Source organism: Accipiter gentilis, chromosome 8 (assembly GCF_929443795.1).
Source record: "Accipiter gentilis chromosome 8, bAccGen1.1, whole genome shotgun sequence".
Taxonomy (NCBI): Eukaryota; Metazoa; Chordata; class Aves; order Accipitriformes; family Accipitridae; genus Astur; species Astur gentilis.
In genome coordinates this window covers 33,198,509-33,214,630 of record NC_064887.1, presented here as the reverse complement: position 1 = coordinate 33,214,630, position 16,122 = coordinate 33,198,509, and the positions used below count along the sequence as shown (strand labels likewise).

Sequence of the window (16,122 nt, the reverse complement as noted above, 5' to 3'; positions counted from 1 at the left end):
AAATGTCATTGATTCTTTCTTAAATCTATTTTTATGTAATTCAAGCTTTTACTTCCTCCTGAGCCAAAGTCAAGCTGTGCCAGCAGCCCTTGCCAGAACCCTCCCCCCCCTGCATTGGTTTTCTTTTCCTTACAAAGATGCAGGGACCTTTTTTGCTAGAGCTGTCACCTTTCCAGCCACAGAGGTCCAGCCAGCACCTTCTTTCCACCTGTGTCAAAGCCATAATGAGGGAGAGAAATTGTTCTCTATGAGTGCTTATTAGCATTTTGTATCAGGCTTACTCACTTTTCAAATCTCAGGTAATGTTTAGAAATAAGCACTAGCTTGTAGGCTAACAGTTTTGTTAGACTCTTTGGAAAAAAACCAAGCAAACAAAAAACCTCAGCAGGTACATGAGGAAGCAAACCTTTGCTCTGCTTCTTTCAGTGCTGTGTTTTACACAAAGGTAAATATGCTGTCTAATATTTTTTTAAATAGCACTTATTTATAGTTTGTGGGAAAAACCTTTTCTCACTTCTTATTTTACTCTAAAAATTGATCAATATCTAACAGTAGAGAAAGCTTCAGGACACTTTGGGCCTAAGTGACCTGATAAACATGTGAGACACATGCTTTTCAGAACCTTCCCTGAACCAAATACTTTTATTTCCCAAGTCAAGGATTTTATAATATACCTGTACCATCCTTTATTTCTGGTACCTTGGCAAGATTTAGCCAGCTTGATTTGAAATGTGAATCTGGTCTTGAGGTTGGAAAATACATTCTTCTATTTCATTAGCATGTAAGCAGACAATGCTCTTGCATATAGGGATGCTCTTGCATATAGGGATGCTCTTGTATAGGGAAAAGAAATTATAGTAGTGGTAGTAGATCACTGCAGCTAGGTGAGTAGAGATGTTTTATCTGTCTTGGGAGGGTCACCACAGTTATGTCTAGGTATGTGGACAGTAACTGGAGGAGACTGATCGTACTTCGTTTTCCCTTATGTCCTATGTGATGTTTTCTCCTTCCCTAAAGGGGACACCTTTCATTTGGATGTGCTTTGCCATATTGCAGAGTTCGAGGCGTGCCTCATACAGCTGTGTGAAATAATTGCATCTCAAGTAGCCCCTTTCCCAGTCACGGTTAGTGTTTCTCAGAAAGAAGATGTCAAAAGAGAAACCAAGGCTGAACCTGCTCCCAGGACAGCAAAAAGGTATTACTGCTGAACACAGAAGCAATTTGATTATGTAGATTAAGCGTGGCTCAATCTGTCATAATCACTGTAAAGAAGCCATTTAATTTTGTACCTGTTTGCATGAGTATTCATTACTGCTGATAAGCAGGTTAGCCGGGGAAAGATTTCTCAAGCAGAAATATTGAGGTTTTGATACCAGTGAGGAGATGCAGGCAAGAGTGGGAGAATGCCATGCAAATTAGCTTAGGTAAAGCTTTATGTACAGATATTTTTTTCTTTTAGAGGGGTAATGAAGGTAAATCCATTGAGAACAGTGCTACAGACTTTAACCAAGTCATCTCGCTGCTGTGAGTGGTGGTACATGCTGGATGGATGCAGAGGTCTCCTGGTACTTGGGAGGAAGGCTCTCAGAGCTCCAGCGTGGCAGAGCTATGAAAGCATCTCCTCTGCCTGACAGGGGAGAGCAGAAATCCATGCATGTGTTTTCTCAACTAGTTGTCACTCTTCAAAAGTCATTTTAATTTAGGGGAGTCTCGAAACAATCATCTAGCCATGAGTGAGAGAAGCAGGCTCTGGGACTTAAGGCTTCAGGTTGCCTTTAGGCACTGTCGTATGTTGGAAGTATCTTCATAATTAGTCTTGCATCTCTGAACTTCTCTTTGTTCATCTGAGAGGATGGAAATATTCCCTTCAAACAGGTTTTTGTTGGATCTCTTCAGACAATGGCTTTTCTTCTGTTTATTTTTCCTTTCCTCTGAACATCCAGCATTGTTTCTTAATGATGTCTGGCTTGAATTCTTTAAATAGAAACCCATAACTGTACCACAATAAACTGGTCAATAGGGCTGTAATCTTTTTCACTGATGAAAAGTAGCCATCCTTTGTTTCCCAGTAGCCTAATAAATGGTACAGAACATACACAGGAGCTAGTCAGGGACTCTGATAATTTACAATCAGCAAATTGGCTCCCTTCACTGGAATTAATTTAGCCAATACAAATTATTTCGGGAAGTGATTCATTGCCATTCTAAAGCGCTAATTAATTTGGATGACTTATGAACATTAAAAATGAAACCTCCTTTGTCATTCCCAAATAACCAAATGCTTATTCAGTGTCATTCTTAAGTAACTTGTATCAGCTGTAACTATATCTCTTGTAACTTGAAATATGAATTCCAGTGGGATTTTTGGGGGGGAAACAAGTGTAAGACTTCACATTTTTTCGTTGTGCTTTGCTGCTGAAATTTTAAAGTCTCAAAATGGCTGAGAATTTTGACTTCCAGCTTCAACTCAGTGTTGTTTTATTTTTTGCAGCATCCTCAACTAGTTGATCAGATGTCTGTTAAAATATACGGAGGTAATAATCTAAAGCTTATGAGATAAATGCCTGCCTGGACTGATCAGATCCTAGCCATCCCTTGCCTGCCTCTGACACCAGCTATGGCACAGGTAGCAGCATAAGTAGCTCCAACTGCAGTATTTTCAAGGAGGGTACCTGCTGTTTTCTGACTCATCCTTTCTTTCCTAGACCAGGGCTGGCCCGTAGCATTTGTATGCAGCATCTTCCAAAATGGTATTCTTGCAGGTTATTCTCCAGTGCGGTACCACACTACTGCTTCATCCTGGAAACACAGTGGTCTTCATCTTCTCTCTTGTGATGAAATGCGTAGCAGTTGATGGGAAACTGAGAATGATCAGTTTTTAAAAAAGCAAGATGTGACTTTGATCGGGTTTATTCTACTGGTTTTTCTTCCCCTCCTGAAAATCTTCAAAGATGTTCCTCCCTCCTGTGTAGGCTAAGCCCCGTAGCATGTGTGCTGTGAAGCTCACAGCTGTCTGTGATGGCTTCCCATTCCTCTTGACATGCCCTCTGCTCTCTGGTCATTGGCAATGCTTTAAAGAAGTTTTCTTGGACTTTTTTCACTTTGCTGCTTCACGTTTTCCTTAGGTAGTAAATATATTTTTTCTCTTCCATCCTACCCTTTTCATGTCTATTGCTCCCTTACTTATTTGAAAATCTCAAATCTTCGTTTAAAACAAGTGGAACCTAGAATATCAAAAGATACATCATACATCATATATGCTTGATTCCCACCCCCCAAAATTAGCATATTACTTATGTACACCAAGACACACTGTATATATTGTTTGATATGCTGCTTGAAAACTATTTTCATGTGCAGAATAATTTCTACCTTGCTGATAAAAGATGTTGCAAGTTCAGTATATATGCTCCTTTGTGCCAAACATGCTCGTATACTTTCATACCCATATCTTTTCAAATGCTCATTTTGGGCTCTATTTTTTCCGTGGCTAAGGAGAATTAATTAAAAAATATTGAGGTGGCTGATAATATTTTATTCCCCATCACAACCCTTGGAGTCCAATTGCAGAGAACTTGGGGGGGGGGGGGGGAAACATACTCTTATTATTTAAAGTTTGTGTATTATATTGAAATCCCAGTATGTTGACACTTCAGTCCATGTGAAAGACCATCTTAATAATGTGATTATGCAAATGACAGGCTTTAGGAGATGGTGTTTAGTTTTGAGTCTTCTGAATATTGGTAAATGTTCTTTCCTTATTGTCTTCTCCCCAGTTGCAGGACATCCTCTGAGCTTCTTCACAGGGAGGGCAGCCACTTGCTGGACCACACCACTGCCACAGTCAAGTGTGGGCAGGGGTGAAAGAAGCCAGGAGATTCCCTGATAACCCCAACCTGTGTCTGCTGTGATCCTTCCTTCTAGTGCATTGGCGGGGGGGGGGTGGGGGGGTAGGGGGGAAGTGTATTGCACCATTTATTTTGCTGTTTCAGGGCACAAGCGGCTGGCTGGTACATCAGCGCCTATGTTAACTCTTCTTTTCTAGATGCAGAGCAGCTGGCTGTGCCGCCGATGCGAACAGAGGGGATGAATCTGTCGCTTTTGTTCAGCTCTGGAAGTTCAGGTCCCCTGTGGTACTGCAGCGCTCTGATATCATTCTAGCTTCTATTTTAAGAATAGCTCCTCCAAGAAATGTAGGTGGCTCGGGTTTTTCGTCTTTGTTGGGTTTAAGTTTACATTTGCAAACTCAGTTTCTCTCTCCTGCAAGGTGAGGCTTTTCTTTTTTTTTTTCCCCTGCATAATCGCAGGAAATTACCAAGGGGTTGATGGGTTTTTTGAAGTGAAAGCAGATCAAAGTTGCACATGTTTCTTGAATGAAGGCAGTATTTACTCTTTCAGACTTTTACAGCTGATATTTGCTTAGCAATGTGTTTCTTCTAGTGCCAAGAGAAGTAGACAGCATGCTGTAGGTAGGACTGAGGTCCTCTTTATTAGAGTCATCATCTCTTTCCTAGAGGAAGGGAATGACATAGCGGTTGACAGAACTCTGAGTGCTGTTGACATTACAGTTCCCGTAGCTGATCCCAGTGGTACAGCTGTAGAGAAAATGGATTGGAGTTCATTGCTGGTGCAAGCAGAGGTCTGAGCAGGCTCTCTTGTTGTTTCCTAGGCTTTAAAAAATAAGAGCATCCCAATGCAATCACAAATTGTATTGCAATGATACACACTGTGAACTGGGGACGCAAAGAAGTCTCTCTGCAGCTGTCATTAAACTTGTAAGTGGATGTTTCTCTCCTGTTGGGACTCTGCTGCTTTAGTAACCATCAATTCTTTATTCAAGTATGAGTTTTATAATAGCTGAACCCAAGTCAGGAATTCACGTGGAACCTGGACTCCATCCCTAATTCTGTCCCCAGCTCCCTACTGAACTGTAGTGTTACAAGGTATGAGGTGAAGTGCAGCAGTATGTATCGTGTGGCCCTTTGTATAAGTTATGTCCCAAACAGTGCAACTTAATAGAAAATTATTTGTATTAGGGTGGTACTGAGGGTCACCTTTATATTATATATCAGGGTGGAAAGAGAAAAAGAGCAGATTTGTATTCAGAGAGCATTTGCTTTTAGAATTAAATAATAGGACAACTGTTTTCCCTTCCCACCCAACCTCTGCAGCGCTGCTGTTGGGACACTTGGTCTGAATGCTGATGCATATCCTTCTGGGTTCTAGAGATGCTGATTAAATAGTTGATTAGCCTGTTGTAAGGTTTGGGGGGGCTTTTTTTTTCCCCAGGTGATGCCTGGAAACCTTTTTATTGTGAGTTGTAAGCTCCTCTCTTCCAATGCTTGTTCTTAGTGTTAACGCCTTTTGTCTTGCGGGCATTTCACCCTCTATTGCCCTAGGGATTAGAGGTGGCAGGCATGCTCTCTCTCTTCCCCCACAACTCTTAGCCTTTCAGTAGGAAAGTTCATCCCTAGTAATTTCTGGGGGGTTTATAATGTATATTATGTATAGTGTCCTGGAGCAGAGCGCCCTGACAGCAGTAAGTGATTGTAGGAGCCAGGCAAGTTTTGTAGGTACTGAGCCAGAATCTATTGCCTGATCTCAAGCTCCAGCCGAAGCTGGTCTCCTCTGAGTCAGAGCATTTCCTATGTGAGCAGCCTCTGCTATCCTTTCCACTGCTAGGTTTGTGCTGGCTTTTTTTTTTTTTAACCCAAATTGCCATCTATTTGCTGAAGTCTCTGGTTGGCAGAAAGTGCCAGTAAGACAAGGTGTGAATGCTCGGAGCTAATCTCAGTAAGTTGGGCAGTATTCAGTGTTCTATGAAGCAGATGAAGGGGGTCATTTAAGATAGGAGTTGCAGGGGTAAAGCTGCATTTCCCAATACTTAGTGCTAAAGGAGGACTCTAGTTTCAGACCAGCAAGAGCAAAGTGAGAGAGTGAAGTAGGTTTTGAAAAGCCATTGGCATTGGGCTAACCACTGCCTTTGAAGTCAGCTTCAATGCAGCAGCAGAATTCCCATACTGAGGGTGTTTGAAACCCTCGCTGCTGGTGGTCTGCTGCTGCTGCTGTTTGAAGGTGGCTTTATAACCTCATTTCCTCTAACAAGTGACAGTGCTTCAATTACAGTCAAAGCAACCTCACAATATTGTCTTCCCCCCCACCCCCATTTTTCAGTGCATCTACTGATGACAAGTTCTGCTAGGCCACCACCATTCAGTAGTCGCAGCTCATGAGCTGCATCAACCTTTCACTCTAGCACTCCTAATTAAGCAATTTTAATGGCAGGATTTAATGTTTTACAGAGTCTAAATGAAGTGGAAAAAATATGAACTGATTTTTTTTTTTTCTTTCCGGCACAAGATTTTGATCAGATAATTTAACCGCTGGGTGAAATGGAAGTAGAAGCATTTATGCGCAGGTGGTTTTCTCTGCAAAAGCTTTACTTTATGTAGGTCTGTGCATTAATATAGTTACTGCTTGGCTTTGGGCAACTCTTCTAAAGGTTTTTACATGCTTTCTGCCCTTCTGTTCTCAGTAACAAAACCCCAAAGCTTTTTGAACACTAGTAACTTGTGACCAGCTTAATGCCAATTGCATTGCATGTTAGTAAAGCAAGAATTAAGGCTTTTATGACACTCCTTGTAAAAACACCTGCTCACACTGGTTTTCCAACAGCAACACAGATTTGTGTCCTTTTAACCTATTTAAATAAGGCTTGGTTTCCTTCTGGTGCTGTTCTGATCTAACTCCAGCTAATACTAGATCAGCTAGCTATGTGCACAGAGTGAAAATGGTCACTCCTTTGAAAACAATCTCATGTCTGAATTGAAACTACCTGGATATATATTTAGGATACACACAGAATTATAATAATCGGTCCTTTCTAAGGACGAGAAAGCCAGTATGGCAGGAAAGTTATGTTTAGTAATTTAATGAATACCTTTTATACAGAAATGATACTGTTAAATGTGGGGTTGTACAGCTGAATGGAGTTGCGTTCACCCTTGCGTGGGGTGTTCTGAATTCTGCAAGGGAAGCACTGCTTCAAACAATTGTGTCTCTTATATGTTATTGTATATCATAATTGCTTCCAAAACTTATCTGGTTGCTAAAGCTGGAGAGAAGTGAGCTGTTTGGTGCAGTACTGGATTTTCTAGTTTTTCTTTAGTATGCCTGAAATGAATATTAAGTTAAGCAGAGAGGTATAGCTGGGGCAGCCTGGGGAGCTGGCAGATGAGACAGTGCATTGTTTCCCATTTACTTACAATAATGAGAGATACTGGAGGGAAGATAAGCAATATTACATATACTGGGAAGAAAGATTGGTTCAGATCCATTAAATAAAAAAGTTCCTTTTACCTGTAATCTGCAGATAGCGCATAAATTAACTGCAGCAGGAGGAGGAGAAGCTGCATCCCTCCTCGCTACCCATGCTGGCTGAGGCTCAGCATCGCTAGCCAAGTCTCCCAGTGTAAATCAGGCATACATGATTTTTTCTTTCTAGTTTCTAGGTTGATCAGTTGAGACTTCTTTGCCTTTTTTTCCAAGAAAGGCCTTCTACAAAGCAGACTGTCTGGCCAAGTTTCTTCTGACCACCAAAGAACGACAAGCTGGTCTAGTCTGGGCAGTGTGTGCTTGGGGGATATCTTGACTCATTTAAGGTGAAATATCCTTGATTAAAATAGGAGGTTAATAGTGCTTCTGTGTGTGCCTTGCTTCACAACTTGCACATTAGCACCAGCATTTGAAAAGTTAAATTTGGGCCAGCAGGAGTAAAAAAAAAAAAAAAAAAAGGAGAGAAGATGAGCTGGAAGTGAAATACAAATGTCCTTATTTAGTACGAAAGGATTCATCTCGCTGTCAGCTTTCTGTTTTCGTTAGGTTCATGCTTGGCTTCACAGTGCAAAAGAAGAAATTTAAATTGTTACGAAATGCGTGAAAATCTGAAGTGAAACAAGAGTTAGTAGCTTGTGAAACTCTTCTTCTAGTGTTATAGCAGGCAGCAGCCTGCACTGGGAGCTTGGGAGTTTTCTTTGTTTCAAAACTTAAGAATATATATATTTACCTTGCCAAAAGTAAACAAAGATCTGAACTGTGAAAAATCACTCTGCTGATGCTCAGATGTTTGTAGAAGAAAAATATCGCTTTAGAGATTTCTTTTAGATAAATGTTTGGCTAGATGTGTGGTTGCAGGGTGAAGGGACGCAATTTGGCTGCTGCTTTCCCAGTGTGTCCTTGAATGCAAACTCAGACCCTCTCCATGTTTCTTGGCCATCCTCTGCAGCCATGCCTTTTCTTCCCATCATAAAGCTCCTTGGTTTTCCCCTGAGAGCAGAGCTGTCTGAGCATGGAAGTGGGGACAAGGACAGTCTCCTCCTTGTAAGCCCACCACAATCACTAGATCTTTGGCTTTTGCTATTCATTGTGAACCTGGGAGTTACCTATTCTGCAGTGGGGAGGGGAGCTGCGAGAACTCTTTTTTGTAGAGATTTTTGAAGTTCCCGTTGTTTTCCTTTGTGAGCAGGTTTGAGGTGAGTTTATGATGCAGACGAGTGTATTCTCGGCCAGACTGGGGCTTCTGTATTCATTTCAGATAACATATGAATGTGGAATTTGAGCCCAGCTCACTACAAATCAAAGTTAATGAAGTAATGAATGTGATGCATGCCAAGCCCCATCGTCTCTGTCTCTCCTTATCCAGACAAACGCCTGCTGTGTATGTACTCTGTGTGTGGCTTTTTTTTTTTCCTAGAGGCCATTTCTTTATACTATCACTTATTTCTTCCTTGGAAGCAATAGCTAGGGCAGTAGCTCTTCACGGGGGCTTTCCTGCTGATGATTGTAATAGTACACAAGAGTTTGCTGTGACAAGAAATAAGGCGTGTGCAGTCCTGACAGAGGACAGTTATTTTTATTTTCTTATATCCACTGTATTTTGTCCTGTATTTCTCACCATCTCTGCTCTGAAACGTTTGAGGCATCATCAGGCCAAGAGAAAAGCAGGGGGTACCTGGCACACAGTCCAGCTTCAGCTCTGTGGTGTCTGTTAAGGAGTGAGTCAGCAGCAGTATCTCTTCAGAAAGAATATCTAAAAGCGAGGGAGAATGAAGCAGATTAGCTACAAAAATCAAATGCCAGAAGTGTGTGTTTGTCTTCTCTCACCCTTTGTCAGCAGAGCTTGGGTTTGTATTCTAATATTTATGTAGCTGAAGGATATTATAAAATCAGAGGTACTGTGTCGCAACACAAGGGGTTTTGTTCACTCCTATAATCCCAGTAGGAAAATTACATGATTTTTTTTCTTTACATAGTTGAGTCTTTTTAAATTTCCTTTTTTGCTATTAGTGTTGTTGGTGACTTAATGGATTTCTTGATTGTTGAGCTCTTCTTTTTGATACAGTATTGTTAGTCTTTGCATGCATTCAAAATGACAGGGAGCATTAAAAACAGTCATTTCAATTTGAGATATCTAGAGATAATTTTTTTATACCCACTGTGTGAAAATAACTTGAACAGTAGCAGAATTATCCATTGTAAGAGAGATGATTTTACTTGTGAATTGGGTTTAAAGATAAAATCTGCCTACTTCCCGAGTCGTGAATTTCCTATTCATTGCTCTGTTAAGATTAATCGGGAGCAAGGCTTAATCCAGAACAAAGATGATTGAATTGTCCTTAAAGAGTGATGTAGAACATTACCCAGATCTCACTTTATTGAAAGTCTTTTTTGGTCTTGCAGTGCTGAGAAATCACAAGCATATGAGAGCTGCTTCTGAGTACATCATATGAAGAAGGATGCTTTTTTCCTCATTTGTTGGCTCATTAGAAAGTAAAACGCTTTCTGATTTTTTTTTTTTTTTTTTTTGGAGTAAAGTTGTTAAGATGTGTTGTATGGAATGGGTTAAATCTGTGTAGTATATTAGCTAGAAATTATTTTGGTATGCAATAAGAAGGGCTCACTCCACCTGCAAAAGCCTCTGATGGCTTAAAGGTTTGCTATTAACTCAGCCACTGCTGGGTTTGTGGAGTGGCCAGGATGGAAAATTAAGTACCTTAGTGCAGCTTTGTTTCCTCTTTGGGAACCCAGAGGAGGACAAGCTTAGGCTCCAGCTATCCGAGCCCATTGGGCAGTGTGTCTGGCAGAGCCACAGCGCAATCCATCGCTCCCCTTTGCTGCCGCCAGCCTGAAGTGCTCGCTGCCAGTGCAGTGATGCCAACAACAAAACTGCTTTTAAGAATTAATATCTTTTTCTTTAATCTCCTGTTTTCCAGCAGGAAGTGTGTAGAGCCGTCAGGTTGTCCTAAATCTCCAGTTACAGTCTAGAACGGAGTAAGGGTGTCATCTGGTTTTCACCCTTTCGGAGGGCCAAGGAGAGAGCACCGGGGGAAGCATCTAATTCAGGGATTTCCAGGCTGCAATGTCTGAGCTTGACAGCCCCTCAGTTCATTTCAGGACTCCTATCTGAGAGCGGGCTATGATCAGTAACGTTTGGGAGCTGGCAATACTTATTTCAGATGCACATACCACGTTTAAAATTTTTAAAAAAAAAAAAAAAAAAAAAAAGGAGGAAAAAAAAAAAAAAGCAGCTTGATGTTCAATGGCCTTGCTGTAGGGATGCTGGCAGGCAGCATACCGTTGGCAAGCTGTTCCCTGGAGTTTAGGAGTGTATTCAAGGCCAGGAGATTTAGGGACTTATTAACAGCACTGCGGCTTCAGGCTCTGCTGTTAGCTGGCAGTCACCGAGCAAGTAAGAAAGGAGCCATCAGTGCCACGTTTCAGGCCATTGGGTGTGCATGCATGCCCCATGCAGCATCTCTTTCTTCTGGCTAGAGTGATTTTGACTTTCTGAGTTAAACTTTCCCACTTAATGATATTTTCCTATTATTTGAATCCTCTTCAGCTTATTTGCATGCATTACATCATGTTTCATTTAGGATTTGATACGGTCAGAAGTTGGGGATAAAAGACAGTGTAATAAAAGGCTGGTTTAATCATGAAATTTTGTAGGACTGGAAGCTGCTGGGACCAGTTGGGACCAGTCGTGGGCAAAAGAAACAGGTTTTGTCCACCGTTGCAGTCTTCCTAGAGCAAAGTGGAGGTCTCTGTCTGCTTTAGGAGAGCCAGCTAAACCAGATCGTTCCCCTCCATACATGTGTATTATGCCGTAACACGCTGAGACAGCTCCTGCAGCGTCCTCGGTAGCAACTTTGCTGCCCAGCTGCGATGTCCCACCACATGGGGACAGCCCTTGGGCAGGGTTTTGTCTGCAGCATCCAGAGCTAAGTATAATTACTTAGAGTTAATCCAGCTTGGTAGTTTAAAGCAAGACTATAGTCATAGTTATCGGGTTTTGTATTAAAATGCCTTTTTTCTTTTTTTTTTTTAAGTCCTCATTAGGTTTAGCAAACTGGCTGTAGAGGCGATTACGTTCTAGCTGGAGAGACATGCATGGGTGGAGCAGGGCTGCACGTCCTGAGGTTACCCTTCCCTCTCAATTCTTCTTGCTGCTTCAAGAAACAGTCATTTGTGTAAAGCCAGGTTTGCAGCTTTGATTGAAAATGACTGTGTAAACCCCATCAAAGCCATGCGTGCCCGAGAGTCATTTAAGAAAAAAAATATCTGAAAGGCACCTTGGAGTGTGTGAGTTCCCTGGGATGCCAAGGGCCATCGCCTGTGGTTTGCTGGTGTCCCTGGGCAGGACCTAGTAAATCTTTGCCTGCCCAAAGAGCCCCCCAAAAAAGGAAGGAAGAGAGGAAGGATGAATTGCGCTCTCTGAGGTTTGGAATGATTATTAAGTGCTGGCCTACTGCCTGATGACTGTCACTGATTTGCAGAAGTGAGACAGATCTGGGACAGGTGGCTATAGCTGCATAGCTGGGAACTTGTGCTTTTAATTGCTAATTAAAGTAACCATTTGCATTTGGGGTTTTCCTTTTTAAAGAATGACATCATATTACAGGAGAAACTGCTAGCTTTATTTATTTACAGCACAACCAAACTGGCAACTTGCGCCAGCAAAGCAGCTAGAGCATCTGTATTTCACCTATTGCCTACTTTTGCTTTCCCATCTGTTTGGGGGGTTTTTTATGACTTCTGTCCTGACAGCCCTTGTTCTTCTAGTCCTTGACTCCTCTCCCATGCAGACATACAATCCTGTAATGTTTTCCTTTTTGTCTTTATAAACGATAAGCAGGCAGACTAATAGTGCAAGTCCAAAGTCAAGGGAGCTCTGCAGATTCAGCTTGACAGCTCCTCTCTCCGAATTATTTAAAAGTCATAAACAAAAGAAAGCCCATCTAGAGCTTCAGGTGACTTTTCATCTCATATTGTGGAGAATGCCTGTTAGGCGAGTCCCACTAATTTTGCCCATTTAAATCTACGGAATTTAGTAGAATAGCAAATGCCGTTAGAATTCAGGGGCTACCTCCTGATATTCCTTAGGGGGAGGGTAAGTTGCAGGGAGGTGAATGAGCAAGTCGAGGAAGGGGAAAGTGGAAGATAAATGAAAGAATACGGAATTTCCTTCTAGTAAGAGCTGTGTGCCAAGTTTGGATTTCGGTTTTTTCCCCTCTTGCAATCAGTGAACTTGTCTAAAGACATCTTATGTTTTTCTTCTGACTTTAATCTCAGTCCTTGGTGGTTTTTTTGGGGTTTTGGTTTTTTTTTTACATCCTTTGTTTTTAAATCTAAAATGCTTTTCAACAGCTGAATGACCCAGTGATTTCTGATTTCTCAGGTGCATTTTTGTTGCTGGTATCACTCATCCGTCTGGATTTGGGAGTGTTTTAGATGGATAGGATTAGGGAAGCAGGCAGCAGAGCACAATTGAGTCCTCTAGATGATGCAAAGTTCATTATTACCTTTTGTATAGTTCATTCTGCAGAACGACGTGGGGAACATGTCATGCTTTGCATTTATTGTACTAAAGCTATAAAGATGTACTCTCATCATTCTTAATACCTAAGGCATGGCTGTCTTCTCTTCTCACTCCCTTCTCCCCCCAGATAAATACAATGGAGAAAGCATCAGTAGTAGGATATTAGAGAAGCAACCTCTCATATGTATCATCTGTACTCTGTATGGTTTTGTTTAATTAAGTTCGTCACCTTTTACATACAGTCAGACCTTATTAAAATTCAATTTACTGTACTGTCTTTTTTCATACCAGCCATACATTTTGGTAATCAAAGCTGATATTTTGCAGTGTGGCCTTACTTTGAAAACTGACCTGGAAAAATGGCTTGTGGGCTTCAATATGCCGCCTTTTAGAGATTTCAGCATCTTTCAGTTTACAAACAAAAGAGCACTCTCTTCCAAACAGCCTTGCAGACATGACCCAGCTGAAAGTCCAGTTCACCTCCCTTTTGCATAAGGTCATACTAGATTTACAGAGACCATGCTGACCGTGAACCAGGCCAGGTCTAAACCCCTTCTTGGCTGTAGGTGAAGAGGAGATGGTGCTGCTGGCTGGGTGGGGATGCTCAGCTCTGCTGCCCCATTCTTACCTGTGTTTACCCTGTACCCACAGGAACAGAAAACAGTAAACTTTTTTTAACACAAGCTTATGACTTGAATATGTGCAGGGAGAAGATTTAAGTATAAGTGGAATTTTACCTAGTTACTACTCAAGAGTAAACTTGTGCTTGTGACATTAAATGCAGGTTTGGATATCATCAGCACCTGCTGCCTGCAGGTGTAGGCTTTAGCCATTTTTCATTGCTAATCTCAAGTTATCAACATCTCTTCACCTTCATAATTTTCCTGTATGCCCTGGCTAGTGAAAATATTTGCCCACTGCACCCAGGGCATTTCAGAAACAGTTATTTTGAGGAGAGAAAGCTTGCTGTTTCTGAAGACCAGAGAAGGCTACGTGGTGTGGTATAGCATGCCTGGCCTTGTCTGCAGGTTTCAGGTACATAGTGCTGCGCTTAATCCTGTTATAACATTAGCTGAATTGGATGTTGAAGGAGAGCAGCAGGTTGTGAATTCTTTCAAGATTAATGGAAACTTTTGTTTTACCTTAATTAAACTTCCATTCCTTAAATCAAAATCCTCTATCCCAAATAGGTGTATGTTATAAATCGCATTAGTATAGGTATAATTTCAGGAAGCTTATACATGTGATGTTAATGTTTGTGCCTTGATTTTTCTCCGCAAGAAACAATCGGTCCCTCCTTTTATCTCCCCAGGTCCTGGTGATTTCACTTCTGTGGCACGCTCCTGTGTGTTGCATAGAAAATACAAGAAATATATATACATATGTATTTCTTGTAGTGGCTTATGCAGCTACAAGCTGGGCCACTTTGCAGACAGGTACCCTTCCCTCTTCTGTTCTTAACCACCAAGCAGCTTGCAGCCCTTCGGGTGGCAGCAACCTCCAGGGATGAGAGACTTTTGCTCTCCCGCTGTGCCTCGCTTCCCCTCCCTGTGCTGTAGCTCTGCTCACCATGCAGATGTGTAATCCCCCACTGTCCCTGCCTGCAGCCTCAGCTGGAGATGCAGCATCTTACATACACTGTTGTTCCTACCACCCCCACCCCAGACAGCATCCTCAGCGCTGACACTTAGACCCATGGCTCTGTTCCTGTTGCTATTAAATATACTATTCGTGGCTTAAAGAGAAATGAAGGCTTTGATTTCCATGGGTACCAGACTTCTGGACCATCCAGTAACACAATTAGAAGGCTTGCAGATGCAGTGAAACCTTCATCCTTCTTTTCCAACTGGCATGAGCAAAACATTCAGAATAGTTAATGTTTTTTTGCAGATATTGAGCACTCGAGTCCCACTGCAACATTGTTCCAAGACCCATTAATGAAACGGTCAGGATTTTAACATAGGTCCAGAACTTGCAAAGTTGTTTGGTTTGGAATACTGTAGTATCAGTTTGGGTTTGGTGGTGGGATCCCACTTAAAAATGTATGGGTATGTTCAAGGGATGTTACGACAGTTAAAGCATACAAATTAAATGTCAGAATTCAGGTTGCTTTAACGTGACCCATTTTTGCATCTCTGTGTCAGGCCAGTCTTAGAGGTGGAGGTGATTTCATTAGGATGGTGCAAAGAAGCTACAGTCGGCAGGAGATCCAATTTACTAGGTGTTGTCCAAAGAGACTGCAAGTGACAGCTTCCCGCCCCAGAGAGTTGACAGCCAAACTGTATAATATGAACAGTAGTGGAGTATGAATCCATTATCAGTTTTAAATAAATTGATTTCCTCAGTCCATCAGCTATTTCAGGAGTTCCTGCCAAAGCATTCCCTTCTTGCTGACCCAGCCAGCCCAACTTGGCTTGGCTCCCTTCGTCATTCCTGACATCTCCTATGATTAACCCATTCTCCTGTATTGATTGCCACCATCTGTGGTTGTAATGCAATGCATTAACTGCTCTTCCACTTCTGCTTTGAGGGGACAGTGTCACGTGAGGGGTTTAGTAAGGTTTTTCTTTCCAGCTTGTCACACTAGCACTGGCCAGCACGTTGCCACCAGTTACACAGCTGCAAGACCTCTTTCTCCAGAAGTTAGTTCAGGGCTTTATCTGCACTGTCTTAAGCCTATGGTAGCTTTAATACCTCAATATTAGTCAGGCCTTTCTCTCTTTGGCTTTAATTAAGTGAATTCTGTGTTATTTAATCTTCTGCACAACCTGTCTCAGACTGGGAGCTGTGCAGGAACTGGTAACTTTGTGATTACTCACATGTAAGCAACACTTTGTACATCATTCTGCTTGGAGAAGGAAGGCTCTGTATCCTACCATCATAAGACAGGCTTAATATCAATACTCAGGTCCCTTAGTCATAGAGATCCAGTTGCCAAAGACATTGAGGACATGAGCTCCTCTTGGTTTCAGTGAGAACTTCTGACAATCCATCCAGCTTTGCTGAGAGGCAGGCACTTGGATTAAAGAGACTGGCAGCAGGCATCATCTGAGTCTGAAACATTTCATCACATGATAATTGGGAAACCTGAAGTGTTTCCACAACATGTAATTTGCATACAGAGCAGAATTCATGATTTTTGGAAAAAAAACAAGGCTGGACTTGCCCCAGTATGGGCTCATGGTCTGAATTCTAGATGGCTGCCAGGCACTAACAAAAAAACCCCATCCCTGATACTTTGGACA

The 16,122-nt window shown here is 41.8% G+C and overlaps 1 protein-coding gene and 1 non-coding gene across 5 annotated transcripts in view; both read left to right on the top strand.

Moving 5' to 3' along the window:
- The window catches only part of COP1 (COP1 E3 ubiquitin ligase), a 130,706-nt gene that overhangs the window by 99,589 nt on the left and 14,995 nt on the right, over positions 1–16,122 (top strand). The gene's annotated exons all lie outside the window — the stretch shown is intronic.
- Positions 11,019–11,153, top strand: LOC126042420 (small Cajal body-specific RNA 3). The gene has a single exon (XR_007507149.1). It is a non-coding gene; the product is annotated as a small Cajal body-specific RNA 3 (non-coding RNA).